At 38.3% G+C, this 14,710-nt stretch overlaps 1 protein-coding gene across 1 annotated transcript in view; it reads left to right on the top strand.

Moving 5' to 3' along the window:
- SOS2 (SOS Ras/Rho guanine nucleotide exchange factor 2) overlaps positions 1 to 14,710 on the top strand; it is a 212,030-nt gene that overhangs the window by 142,877 nt on the left and 54,443 nt on the right. The gene's annotated exons all lie outside the window — the stretch shown is intronic.

Below are 14,710 nucleotides of genomic sequence, written 5' to 3'. Positions count from 1 at the left end.
AATAATTTTTAATACTCATGAACAATTTAAACACTTGAATCTGACTTTCTTCCTTCACATTATGGCAAGACAAAACAGTGCCATATATTTAATATAACTAACAACCCAAAAAGTTTGCATCCATCAAATAAAAATCATTTAGTTATGGTGTTGGATCCATATATAATAGTACAATGGTGCTTGCTGCTTCTAACATACAATTTTCCTCTCAGATTATGGATCCCACCAGCACCTCATTGTTAACTGGCTAATTATGTAAAATATTCTCTTATCAGTTTTCACACAGTCTAACGCAAAACTGAATATTTTTCGAAGCTTTGCTGTATACTTTTCCTGTTAGGTTATGTCCCACTGGCGCCTCGGGTTTTATTAGCTATTGAGGACTTTTAGTCGATTATATACATTGGCAAATAGTGTTTTTTTTTTTTATATTACACCCAACTCTGGTCTATACCGCAGCTACAAATCTGAAGTATTTCCCTGAGTGTCAGCTGTTGTCTCATACCAGCCAAAATTGCGCAAGCTCCAAGCAAAATGCCCAATTAAGTCTCGGTGATGTCAGCTGCACCTGTTTTAGCAGTAATCTTTCAGCCGCAATTAAGCCTGAAGTGATCTGGCATAAACACAAGAAGTCTTGTAGGTGTCCTGGAATTAAGAATTAATCTGTTTGCTCGTAATAACAACTCAAGGCTTTCAGAATTTAAATCTGTTTTAAAATACTATTTCTGAGCATAGATTCATCATCATCATTAGTTATTTAAAAGGCACCATAGATTCCGCAGCACCGTACAGCAAGGCTACATCAATATGAAACAAATACAGTAATAATACATAAACCAGATAATACATAGGTGCAAGTACAAATACAACAACACACATAGCTAACATGGTAAATAGCACAATACAGCATACCATCTGCAGCATACAATATAAGAGGGCATACAGACAGGAGACATTTATTATTAGGAGACAAAGGGTAGAGAGGATCCTGCCTGCGAGAGCTTACATTCTAAAGGAAACAACATGTACAATAAAGTTACACAAAATATAAATTGGTACAATGTTTATAAGATTTAGCTATGATATAATTTTTACGTTTATTCATAAAATTACTTAAATTCTTGAACTGGTTACTTTTTGCTTTCTGTTTCAAGCATAACTTTAAAGTGCAAGCCACCATCTACCAGTTAAACAATGTTAGGCAAAACTATAGTTCAAATTGAGCAACAGAACCCTATTGGCTGGTTTGGATATACACACGTTTAAACGATTCAGAGGGTGGAGTTGTGTAAATAGAATATTCATTCAGATGTGAGAACATATTTTCAGATTGCACTGCTTTTTTGTGATGGGAGAGTGCCATCTGTCAGCTAAAGGAAAAAGTGCAGCTTATGGAAGGAATATTTTCTTGAAATAATGTTAATAATAACAAAACAAATTAAACATTATCTTCATGCCACAACTGAAATTTGACAAAGGTTTTTCACACATACCACTGTGCCCAGTGGCGTCTCCCAAAGACCCCAGACTGTTTCCAATTATTCTTTTGTCTCTAGAACGAAACGTACAGCTGTACTTTGGATTAACTGCAGTTAACAGATGTTAACAGGAACTATATTCATAAATATGCTTAATGCTTGAGCAACAGGTATGTCACAAAATTCACAGGGACAGATCAACAGCAACAGATCATTTTGTTCCCATATAGTGGCGGCCCATGATAGAGCTTGCCCAGAGAGCAGAGAGATAATAAATGCGGCCTTCGCCCTTTCAGAAATTAAAAGGAAGTAGTGCAAACTAGTTGGAACACTGATTCAAATAGCCTCAATTGCTTTTAGGGTCTCCGTCTTACTTGGCGGGAGCGGGAAGCCGCAAAAGTGGAAGCAGGTGGGGGAGCAACCACAGAAGCATTAGTTTTAGCTGCAGCCGGAGGAGGAGGAGGATTACCCAGAATATTTTGGAGTGCCTCTAGCCAGGTAGAGGCCTTGAAGGCATTGCACCAACTGAACTTGAGTAGCATCTTATCGGTCCACTCTGCCCAAGAGATGTTCAAGCATTTCTTGGGGCAAAGGGTCTCCTGTGGTATCCATGCTGGGCAGATCTTACTGTCCGAAAATTCACAGGGACGGTTTGGACTCTTTGCAGTCTGCTTGGTTTGACTCTACCCACCACGGAGGAACGTAGTCAAACAAGATGACGTTTTTACCAGGGAATTCTGCAAGGAGGTTTGGGCTTCACCATGTAGGTCGTGGTCTTCTGGACGGGTACCAGGCGAGGCCGACAGGAGACGATGATATGGCTGACAAAGTGACCAGAATTGGAACAGATACTTGTTAGCAGGTTACCAGGATAAGCTGACAAGCAAGCAGCGCAGGATACAAGGATCTGCTGAATAGCAATGGATACCCTGAGAAACAAGTAGTGCTGGATACCAAGATCAGTAGAATAGGAATAAATTGATGAACAACCTCGAAATTCAGGATGCCATGATTAGCTGAGAAGCATATGAGGCTAGTTACCGGGACCTGAAGAACAGATACAGGATACTAAATGGACACTGATACAGGATACCGGGATTGGCTGAGAAGCATATGATGCTGGACACCAGGACCTGAAGAATAGATATAGATACAGGATACTAATAGACACGGATACAGGATACTGGGAATAGCTGAAAAGCATATGACATTGGATACCAGGACCTGAAAATAGATATGGATATATAAATAAATGGTGATGATGATGATGATGGATACAGGATACCAGGATTAGCTGAGAAGCAAGTTGTTTCCTGTCAAAAAACATTGTAGTGCTTGGAGGATTACTTGAGATTCTTAATGACATTAGACCAAACAGTAGGGAAATCATGACACAAAGAAACTTCAGTAGGAGGCAAAGAAGTAAATTTAGGAACTAGAGAATGAAGTCCGTACACAATGAAGAAGGGAGTAGAAGAAGAGGACTTGTGAAAAAGATTGTTATACACAAATTCTGCCCACGGAAGTAAATCTGTCCAGTAATCTTGATTAGAAAAGTGTAGATTCTGGTGAAGGTCTCCAAATATTGATTTAGTTTCTCAGTTTGACTATTCGATCGGGGATGTTAGGCTGGGGTAAAGTTAAGACAGATATTAGGAGATTTACAAAGAGATCTCCAAAATTTAATAATAAACTGAATTCCATGGTCCAAAACGATTTCTTGAGAACATCCATGAAGACAGAAAGTTTCTTTGATAAAGATTATAGCAAGTGTTGAGGCCAAAGGTAAACCATTTAGTGGGATGAAAAGCGCCATCTTCGAGAAACAATCCACTACCCAGATTTTATTACACATTTTATTTGGAGGTAGATCAGTGATGAAGTCCAGGGCAATGTTGGTCTCACAGGAGTGGGCAGAGGAAGAAGAGGACCAAAGGGTGCTTGACAAGGGATCTTGTGTTGTGCAGAGGTTGTAGAGACAGAAAAATTTCCTTACATCTAGGCAAAGAGTTGCCCACCAATATCTCCTTTATATGAAATCCAGAGTTTTTTGAGTGCCGACATGTCCAGAAAAGCAAGATGAATGCGTCCATTGTAGAAGTTTCTTCCGAAATTTGGGCGGAACCAAGGTCTTGCTGGGAGGAGGATTCAATGCTAGATCCACAGAAGTAGAGAGGAGGAATTTTGGGTTCAGAATAGGACGATTCTCTGGCTCTTCAAGATTTTGTCTATCTTCAAGTGCTTGGGAGAAAGCATCAGCTTTCTTGTTTTTGTACCCCAGTCCAAGAGTAATATGAAGGTCAAATCAAGAGAAACACAGAGATCAGCGGGCTCGGAGAGGATTTTAACATTGCACAGATTAAAGATACAGCAGATTTTTATGATCCATAAAGATGGTTACGGGAAAGCGGGAACCTTCAGGATGGTAACACCATTCGGCAAGGGCATGAATTTAATCACTAGAAGTTCCTTATCTCCAATTCCTTTAGGCTGGAAAGAATTGTTGAGAAAAGAAACCAAATGGGTTTAACGTTCCCAAGGAAGATCTCTAACAAAGTACGGTTCGTACCTCATCAGAAGAGGCATTGACTTCCAAGAAAAAGGGCTTAATAGTGTCAGGTTGTTTGAGGACAGGAGCTGTAGAGAATGCCACTTTGAGAGAATTGAAGGTTTCAGACGCAGCTGCTATTCAATTCTTAACATCCGCCCCTTTACGAGTGAGAGAAATGATGGAAGCAGCTAGTGTGGAGTGTCCCTGAATAAGTTGTCTATAGCAATTAGTAAATCATTGGATAGCTACGGGTGGTGGCCATTCCAGAAATGCATGGACTTTCTGTGGGTCCATTTGTTGACCAGAGCTTGAGACAATATATCAGAGAAAAGGCATTTGAGTTTGTTCGAAGGAACACTTCGAATTTACAATAGAGCCAATGTTTGCGTAGACATGATAGGACTTCAGAAACTTGAAGGTGGTGAGAGACAAGACTTTTAGAAAAAACAAGATGTCATCCAGATAGACAACTATACAGGAGTAGAAAAGATCTCTGAAGATTTCATTAACAAAGTCCTGGAAAACAGCTGGGGCACTACAAAGATCGAAGGAATATCACTGAATGACTGAATACTCATAGTGGCTGTCTTCAACGCATCCCCTTTAAGGATACAAATTCAGTTGTAGTCACCACGAACATCGAATTTGGTGAAGATTTTGGCGAAGATTTGGGCTCATTTCATGCGATCTTACACCTCGGTAATGAGGGAATACTTTAGCGTTTTTTGATTGTAATAGCATTAAGGACACGATAATCAATGTACAGATGTAGGGTTCCGTCCTTTTTCTTTCCAAAGAAGAAGACCGTCCCGGCAGTTAAAGATGAAGGCCTAACAAATCACTGCTGCAAGTTTTCTTTGATATACTCGGCCATGGCTTGAGTCTCAAGGAGGGAGAGCGGATAAACACATCCCCGCAAAGAGGTTTTCCCAGGAAGAAATTGAAGGGGACAGTCCAAGGCGCGATGAGGCGGCAAGGTCTCAGATTGTCGTTTGTTGAAAATGTCATTGAAGGTTGAATATTGCATAGGAGGGGATGAAGTAAAAGCTATGGACTGGGTAGGTAACACTTGAAGAGGAGTGACCTTAGGTAGACAGCGGTATGAACAAGCAGGTCTCCACTCCAATAAATGGAAAAATGACCAATCCAGATGAGTAGAGTGCTGTTGCAGCTAGTGAAGGCCCACAATAACAGGACTAGTGATACATGGTAAAACAAGAAAATAAATCTGTTCCCTATATAAATCTCCCACTTGAAGAGTTATAGGTGAAGTACAATAATGGATGGTAGAACTGGAAATGCAATTGCCATCAATGGTGGTAATAACCACAGGAACCTCAAGAAAAGAGGTTGGAAGGGATCACTAATTCACCAGAGTGGAAGAGATAAAGTTCCCTACAGCTCCAGAATCGATAAAAACAGAGGTGGTCTGCAAGCCAGAGGGACAGTGAAGGATAACAGAGATGGAACAGATGTTTGAATTGCGAGAAGTAGGAGAGTGCTTGGAAGAACCTCACCTGATCTCTCCGAACAGATTAGGACCTGGCATTTCAGAGTCGGCACAATAAAGACAAAGATTATTCTTCAACCTTCTCTCATGTTCCTCAGGAGAGAGTTGAGATCGACCAAGCTGCATAGCTTTATAAACAGTATCTGGAACCGTGGTTCTAGCGTAAAAACTGGCGAGTTGGTTTTATCTCTAAAGCTTTTTCACGAAAATGGAGGTCCACCCTGTTACACAGAGAAATCAATTCCTCAAGGGAGGAAGGAAGCTCTTGAGCTGCTAATACATTCTTGATGCAATCTGACAACCCCTGCCAAAAGTCTGCTATCAAAGCCTCATTATTCCTCTGTAATTTGGAAGAAAGAGTGCATAATTGGATCACGTATTGACCCACAGAGCATGATCCCTGGAGGGGGCACGACTGAGTTCATCAAAAATTCTGCAAAAGTAAGCGATGAAGGAGGCACAGTCTTGAGCCAACAGATGATTTCGTTCGCATATAGTGACGGCCCATAATAGTGCTTGCCCCGAGAACAGTTTGTGTTTTCACTAGTGTTTATTGTGTTATTTGCGAACCAGAGGTATAGTTCAACAGACAGTGTCTATTGCGGATTTTGCATCGGATAATGTGTGCGCCTAGGCCATTGTGGTCCTTTTCTCACCATTATGGGACAGGTGCTATGATAAGTGTGAGTGGAAATTAGATTTTGTTTTCAGTGACAAAATGTTTAATTGATTTGTTCAGGGTTGAGACTGCATATAAGGTGGTCCTGATTGGCAGGCAAGGCTTTATAGCAGCACAAATTGAGATGAAATTTACACCACCTCGGAAATCAGCACTTTTCTAATTCTTCCCAATCAAGTCCCTTGCTCCATTTAGATACAAACCATGTCCAATGTGCATTTATAAAAAAAATTAAAGTAATTTTATTTTAAAAGAAATATAAATGTTTGTTACTTGAAATAAAGATGGGACTAACACTCATTGAAACCAAATATAAAGTAATCACTAGATGGCACAGGAGGTCCCAGTGTAAAAAGTTTCTGTGTGTACCGAACACATGCTGGCGTTGTAGCGGGTAGCACTTTGCATATCTGATGAAAATGCCCTAAGCTTACATTTTAGAGAGAAGTACTTATATTATACTTATATCTAGGAGAATATTCGGAGACGCGGTACCGGCTCTGGATTTCATATATTACAAATATCCTGATTTCTCTCTTAAGCAAGTGAACAATGCAGCACAGCAATCTATTAAAGACTACTTTAATAGACCTGACTTTTATATGGCAATGGAACACCTTGCTTTGTTTGTATCAGACCGCAATGCAGAGTTTAATGCAACTAGGTTCTACTGTTTAGAATTGAAAGAATCTATAATTCGTACAAGACATACATAAACTAACCAACCAGTAATCTCTCCACTATAGTAAATAGAAAGCAACAATGCCCTGAAAAGAAGCAGTAGATAGATGCAATAAATTTTTCTTCTATTCCGGGAATGGATTTAAGGTTTACGTCTCTTGGATGTATTATGCAACTCCTTCTAGAGCTCTTGTCGTACTATCATCATACTGCCGTCATCTCTGGAAAAAATCTTCCGTAAATCCATGCACATCTCCTCTACTACACAGCTCGCACCCCCCCTTTTATCCCGACCGTTATATTGTCTTATCCTTGTTTGAGTCTCCCCATTTGTATTTGTTTTTATTGGCATAAAAGAAAACTCCAACAAGACTATTATAAGATAGTATTATGAAATTACATTATATTAATGTACATTCCATGTTGGACTCAATAAACATAGATTATACAAAAAAGAAATAAAGGTGGGTTTGGTTTTCTCTTGCTTTCAACCATAAATGAACAAGCAATATATTTGGAGAATAACAGAAAGATTCAAATTGATGAGGAGGTAAACTAAATGTAACAATAGGTCATGCTAACTGGTGACATTTTCTCTTGTGCAAAACGTACCTTTTAGTAACACAACTAGTATGATATTGCACATAATTTGTGCACAAGGACTATGAAATTGGTGAATGGGGGCTTGCACATATATAAATGTACTGCGCTGTCTAAGTGACACTTTTCATAAATAACTCCTGATGCTTAACCTGCACTTCCCTTCTGGTTACTAAACTTGCAATTTTACTTCCTGTAATGCTCCTGCAACCACCTAGAGCTTCCAGTGTGTTCAAAATTATTTTTTTTGTACTGTTTATTAAATTACACCCAAAGAGTCACATTTCTGTGCTAATAGCTGGAATAGTAATGACAGCTATTGAGCCCAGATTATGATGAAAAACATAACAGTTTTATTGAACAAACATAATCCAAAATAATGCAGGGAAGGTACAGACCAGGTATAGCTGAGTATAAACAATGGATATCCGGTGTGGCTGGAAACAGGTAAGTAGCAGAAAATACAGCAGGTACAGGAACTAGCTGAGTGAGATAAATAGCCAGGATCAGGGATGACAGCTAGTAGCTTGCAGGAAGTCCAAGGGAACAAGAACAGTAACAACAATGACCAGCAAGGTGCTCTTTGGGAAGCAGGCATACATAGACAGAGACATAGGTGCAGTAATAAACCAGGAGCAGAAGATTAACTCCTGCTAGTGAGGGAAAAGGCAATAGAACAATAGCAGCGCCTCTGATATGCCAGAGGTGCTGCAGGCCTGATACAATAAACAGGATTTTTTCAAGTTAGAGCTGCTTCTGTATCAAATTGAATGCTAACAAGAAAACCATTATCTTGCCTAGGACAATCAGATACAATTTTATTAGTTTATTTGTATGAATACATTCCAAGCTGAGTACAGCAACACTGAAATATGTGATTATTTAACAAAGACAAATGAGAGGCTATAATCAAGCCTCTTAGATATATGCAAATAGTCTAGTTATCCTAATACCGATATGGTTTCTTATTTATAAGTACTTTGGGTACCGGGCGATCAGACAGGTCTCTATTGTATACTTTGATTTGCTAACGATATAGATGTATTGTTCCTATTAATATTGTTTGTTTGAAAATAATCTGTTATCAAGAATCCATGAGACTAATGTTAAAAAACCGAATTATCTATTCATTTTACCATTGTATATGTGGGTATATAAACTGCCATGACAAGAATCCATGGACCTCCCATTGAGAAAGTTACAACCAGTGACGAAACGCGTTTGGTTTATCCCCTAACAAGCATCAGATCAGACCCAGCCCACAGGAAGTGACACATGTGTTCCACTGAGGAATGCACGCCGGTTTTCATTGCACCAGTGTACTTACTCATATAGGAGCGATTCGGCCAACGTGAGCTGCGATTCGAGTACCACTTGCAAGGACGTACTCACAGCAAGTATTTTGTGGGAACTATTTTTCTTTATGAGACTTTGAGCCTAACATTTGAGGTCTGAGACATTTATTTTGGGACTAAGTTTGGACTTGCCACTCACTCATTCAAAATCTATAGATCCGTTTTCAAGTGTATGGTATATCGTTGGCCTGTTGTTTTCCTCCTAATGATGCCTCTCATTTAGGTGCAATATATGTATTTTATCGTTTTATATATTTATGCCTAATTTCTGCTGGTTTTGGACAGTCGCATTTCATAAATAATTATTATCCTCAATCAGTCATATCTCACCGTGTAGGCTTATTGTATATATCTCTGACACGGTTGTTTTTAGCGCTGGGTCATTCCATTCTTTTTGAATCTTGTATATTGACAGGTCTGGACAACCTGCAATCTGCAGCCGCAAAATAATCGTTTATATCTTATATTTACTTTGTGCACAATCTGTTTTATTGTGTTATATAGAGTGCAACATTAGTCTAGCAGAAAGGAGCTGCAGAGTCAAAGCAGCATCCTGGGGCGATGCTGCAGAGCAGACAGAGGCAGATCCTGACTTGAAGACCTTCCTTTTTATTGCTAATATTAGGTGCTCTACTGAAATATAAAATTTGGAAGTTAAGCCTTAGTTACAGAGGGGGTGATTTGCAACTGACAAAAACTGTGTGTTGCATTCCAAATGCTGTTTATGTGCGTCTGTGTCTACTTTTGCTCTTTGTATGCGCTTATGTTCACAAAGATTGTGGATTTACTAGAAAATTAACAAATTGGGGTGTGCTGTAGATTTATTAAGTAGGTTAAATTTCTGCTCTGTTGTCAGGAGTCACGGCGGCCGCGGGCACCGCTGCGGCTCACTCCTCTTTGGTCCCGGCCGTCTCTATGACAACCTTCCTGTTCTCGGCCCAACCGTTGCCAGGGCAACTGCCGGTTGCCGAGTGTTCGGATAAGCACGCCTCGGCAATACAGGGCAGCTGAGCGTGTGTGCTCAGAAAGGTCTCAGCCTGCGGGCTGATTAATTAATTAAATTGGCAGCCATTAATCTGCCCCTGAGAGTTGTTGCAGGGCAAAGCCCTGATTGGCCAGGATTTGTATATAAGGCAGGGAGGGCTTAGCCTCCCTGCCGGTTATAGGGTATACTTCCAAGTTTGCTGACCTCCTCCTGTCCTGTCCTGTTGGTCCCAGTTCCTATGGATACTCTGTCGCTTTTCTATTAGATCTCCTGTTGTGACCTGCCTGGATCTTGGACCATGCCTGCTTGCCCGTGACCCTGACCCTTTGGCTTGTACCTTGGACTCCGCTGCTTTGCCTGTGACCCTGAAATTTGGCGTGTTATCTGACCATTCTGCTTTGCTAGTGACCCCTGACCTCGGCTTTCATTTAACCATCCGCTACCATCTATTCAGCCTCTTGGCCTGCCGCTACGGTCCTGTGTTACAAACTTACACTACATCTGGAGTTAAGTCCTGGGGGCATCTGAGTACCGGTGAGCGTATAAAGCTCTATGGGAAAGGCGGCTGCCATCAGGTTCTGTAAGTTTGTGAACAGACCATCAGCCTAACATCTGGGCAAAGGTTAAAAAAAACGATGCAATATCTGAGTGTAGTGAATACCTGGTTAAGTAACTGGGAAATATTGTGAAAAACTACTACTTATGTGTCACAGGGAATAATGCACTGCCTACTTTAAAAAGAAGGAAGATATTAAAAGTCACCAACACCTGTAGTCTAGTGCTCGTTTTTGGTCACATAATTTCATGTGGACTTCTGTATCCTTATATTTTAAAATTATAGGTGTGGTAATCCAATATATATTTTATTGTAGGTATTTTGTATTATCCTCCTATTTATTACTGATGTATGATGCATGTTTTATTGGAATGTGTGTTATAGAATATTATAGTTTTTTATTATTATTGAATATTGATTTATAGTTGTCTTATTCTTAATTTATATTCTGCTATGTATAACATTTCTTTTGATCTTATATGTAAACATCTTTATAGCATGACATCACAAGCTACAAACCATTTCAAAGGAAGACAAACCCTACAATAATCAAATGCAATAAAGCATCACCCACTGAAACATAGAACAGTACCACCCACTATAAAAGCAAACAATTCTTATTTTAAACTTCTCTTGTTTTATTGAGCAGAATGCATCACACAAAATATTTTACTCATTTTGACTTTTTTTTTTTTTAAATGATTTATTTTTAAATTTTCCAAAAATACAACTATAAACAAAATAAAATAAAAAAAATGAACAAGAATAAAAGCCCTGTATTTAAACTCCTCAGCCAGGGTTCAAGAATGACATCAAGCATCATTCCAATTGGCAATGGTGCTAGACAGCAATGTCCGTTGTCTCCTATTATCTTGCATTAACAATAGAGCCTCTAGCATATCTATTTAGGTCAAATCTGTATACTAAGGTGAGGGGGAAAGAGAATATAAATTACCCTGACGATGTATTGTTTATACTCTCCCTTGACTCTTACTTAATGTGATTGGGTTATAAATAAATACTAAATCAGAGGCATTGCCCGTTCATATCTCAGACTCATAGACTCTAATTTCAGCCCAGAATTACAAGTTTAATTGGAAAACCAGGAAAATCAAGTACTTAGGTATCATTTATTTACTTACAAGGCTTCGCAAGGTTCTGCAGAGCCGTATTACAAAACAGGTAGCTATAGGTCAGTGAGGGAGAAAACAAGAGTAAACAGGGCCTTGCTCATTATAGCTTACAATCTACAGGGGTATCTATATAGGAAATATAGTAACTATATAGTAAATAATTATAACCTACAATATAAAGAAAATTTTACTTCCCTTTTTTCCAAAATAAAATTGGATTTGCTGGCATGGAAACAGCATATGATCTCATGGTTCAGAAGGATGATTGCAGTGAAAATAATAATTTAGCAAGAATCCTGTACTTTTTTCAGACAATCCTTGTGTAAATGCCAAAAGAGGTCCTACGTCAAACTTACTAAATTTATTTGGCTAGATAAACCTTCTAGACTAAAGTTCTCAATCCAAAATAGGAGCACTAAAGATGGAGGCAGAGGTGTTCCAGATATTAAATATTATTATGCTACTTATCTGTGCCAAATTCTAATGTGGTTTGCTCCACCAGGAATTCTTTCCTGGACACAAATTGAAACATGTTGGGCTGGTGTTTCAGCCCTAAATTTCCATTTTAACTCAGTTGAGTACAAAAAGAGATGGAGATTGCCTTGACAATCCAGCTATTAAATATTCTTCACTTTCTGCATTCACAGTTTTAATTTGACCACATAAACATCTCCCTTAACCCTCATTTGAGACAATGTATATTTTTCCCCAGGCTTATCTGGAATTCATACACACTCATGGAAGAACTTGCCACAAAGCCCGATATTTGGTGAACAATTTCATCAATGGTGCAACATTTTTTTCACTCTCCCAGAGATACAACATCTCTCAGCCAAAGCTATTTCAATACCTTCAAGTTCAGTCCTTTCTCTAAACTATCCCAAGAGAAAAACTAGACATTGAAACCCATTTGAAGCAATAACAATTCACCTATAAAGAAAGGTATTATTTCTGTGTTGCAAAATATTGTTTGTGGACCCCTCTGATAATCAGACGCCTTTGGCTATTAATTAAACTATATTCTTAGACTTATCTGATGAATTATGTGCTCTGCAACCTAGAATGGGCCGTATTGGGGATAGTTCACCAAGGAAAAATAATTTTAAGGTGAGGGAAACGGTTGCTGCTTGTGATAAACGCTGCTGCCAAGAAAACAGTTCTCCACCTATGGCTTCAAAGGGATATCCTTTCAGTGTCCTTTTATAATGAAAAACTAGTGTTTATATTTCAAGTGGACTGGGTGGAAGCACAATGGAAAAGGAAACAACAGTGGAAAAATTCTTTGAAACATGGGAGAGTTACATTGAATGTCTTCAACGCTCCACTAAGGAGCACATTATGCAATGTTTTCAGGATACCAACTGGTATGGACTAAGTAATATAGTTGTTGATTCACTAATTCAGTTGTAACCAAGTGATTTATACATTGTGATGTTTCTGTAATCTGGTGATGCTCATTGGGGGGGGGGGGGGGGTGTGAGTTTTCCACGCGGTCACATGAAGGGTGAGCTTGGTTGCACTACAGTGGAATAAAAATTGTGTTGAAGAAACATAAGTCAAAACACAAATTTTATTGTTGCTCTGTTAATTGGTTTTTGGTTTATTTTTTGTAACAGTCATGTACATGTGATATGTGTCTGGTTTTTTTTTTTTTCAATATTGTTATAATATTGCACAGTACTTTAATAATAAAAGATAATCTTTTTTAATAATAAGACTTCGCTATCTGACACAAGATAATCTATATAAGCTTGATATCAGTATAAATGGAATTTTCTTAATCATTGAAAGCTTGAAGTTCTAGTACTTGATTATCAAACTAGTCTATGGTAGAACAATTTCTCCTCAATCTACGCAATTCTTCCGTAAGGATATTACAAATCCATAATTTATGACGGTTACTTTTAAATTATAGGTAACTATTACTATCCACACTCATTTTATAAGTCTTTGTATAAATGGTATGCATTTATTTATCAATAGAATGTGTCTCTTTCCTAAAATAAAAATATATCTCAGTTCATATGTATAGCACCAAGTTTGTACCGAACCTACTCTGCTACTAATATTTGCCTTCAAAAACACCAATTTAAAGATTGTCAAGGCTCAGAGAAGCCTGATGCCCATTACTGTGCCAGACATTTGTTTGTAATAAATATAAATAAAATAACTGCAAAAAAATAATAAAGTGAATTTAAGATGTCTTCGAGATCTGCACATCACAGGATACATTTTTTTCTACTGTCTTAATACAGTCATGATGTGAAATATTGGTATATAATGCTTGTACATCACAGGTAAAAAGCAAGAATCTATCAACTTGATATTCTTGACTAAATTAAGAAAGTGATTAGTGTCCTGGATGTGGAACTTGAGAGAGACAATGTAAATTTCCGAATAGTGATCAACATAGGAGGAAAAAATTGTGGTTAGTGATCCAACACTAGAAATAATTGGGTCTCCAGGTGGAGTTATAAGAATTATATGCATTTTGGGAAGGAGATAATATATAGAATTGATGGGTTGTGAATTATATAAGAAATCACTGGTTTTCTCTATATATCACCCCTTCAGTGAGTGCATGATCTAAATGGGACTTTAGTTCTGATAGATATAGGATAAGGTAACATTTTGCAAAACTTAGAAACAGCCTCTAATATGTAATCAACGTTGTTACAAACTCTTATACACACATGGTTAGATTCTAGGATCTGGGTCTCTTCTCCTTTTGGGTACTCGGATAAATGGGTTTGCATCTGTTTGTGTGGTGAAGAAAATCTAGCACATGTTAGTTCAAAAAAAGAATAGATACGACTGTTATTCTTTGGTGGCTCAGTGGTTAGCACTTCCACCGCTGGGGTCATGAGTTTGATTCCTGACCAGGGAATTATCTGATATTATTGATTTAATATTTGATATTATTGAAATCTTTTTTTTATAGTAAGTTCTAACTTGTCCCTTCTGATAATCTAATTGATCACTAAACGTTTTTCTTTTATGTGAGATAGTTTTCAAACACCTACTTTCTTGTTTGTTAATGCATCTCTCTCTCTCTCTTTATATGTTGTGTAATCTATTAATGTACAAGAGTCATTTTATTTTTTCCAATCCTAATTCATATAAATTTTAGACTCTGTACTTGATAAGGAGCCTTATCAAAGCTTAAGAACGGCCATGAAGAG

The sequence above is a fragment of the Mixophyes fleayi genome, chromosome 12 (genome assembly GCF_038048845.1).
Source record: "Mixophyes fleayi isolate aMixFle1 chromosome 12, aMixFle1.hap1, whole genome shotgun sequence".
Taxonomy (NCBI): domain Eukaryota; kingdom Metazoa; phylum Chordata; class Amphibia; order Anura; family Limnodynastidae; genus Mixophyes; species Mixophyes fleayi.
The sequence above is the reverse complement of the archived record's forward strand: the minus strand, read 5'-3'. Positions and strand labels throughout refer to the sequence as shown.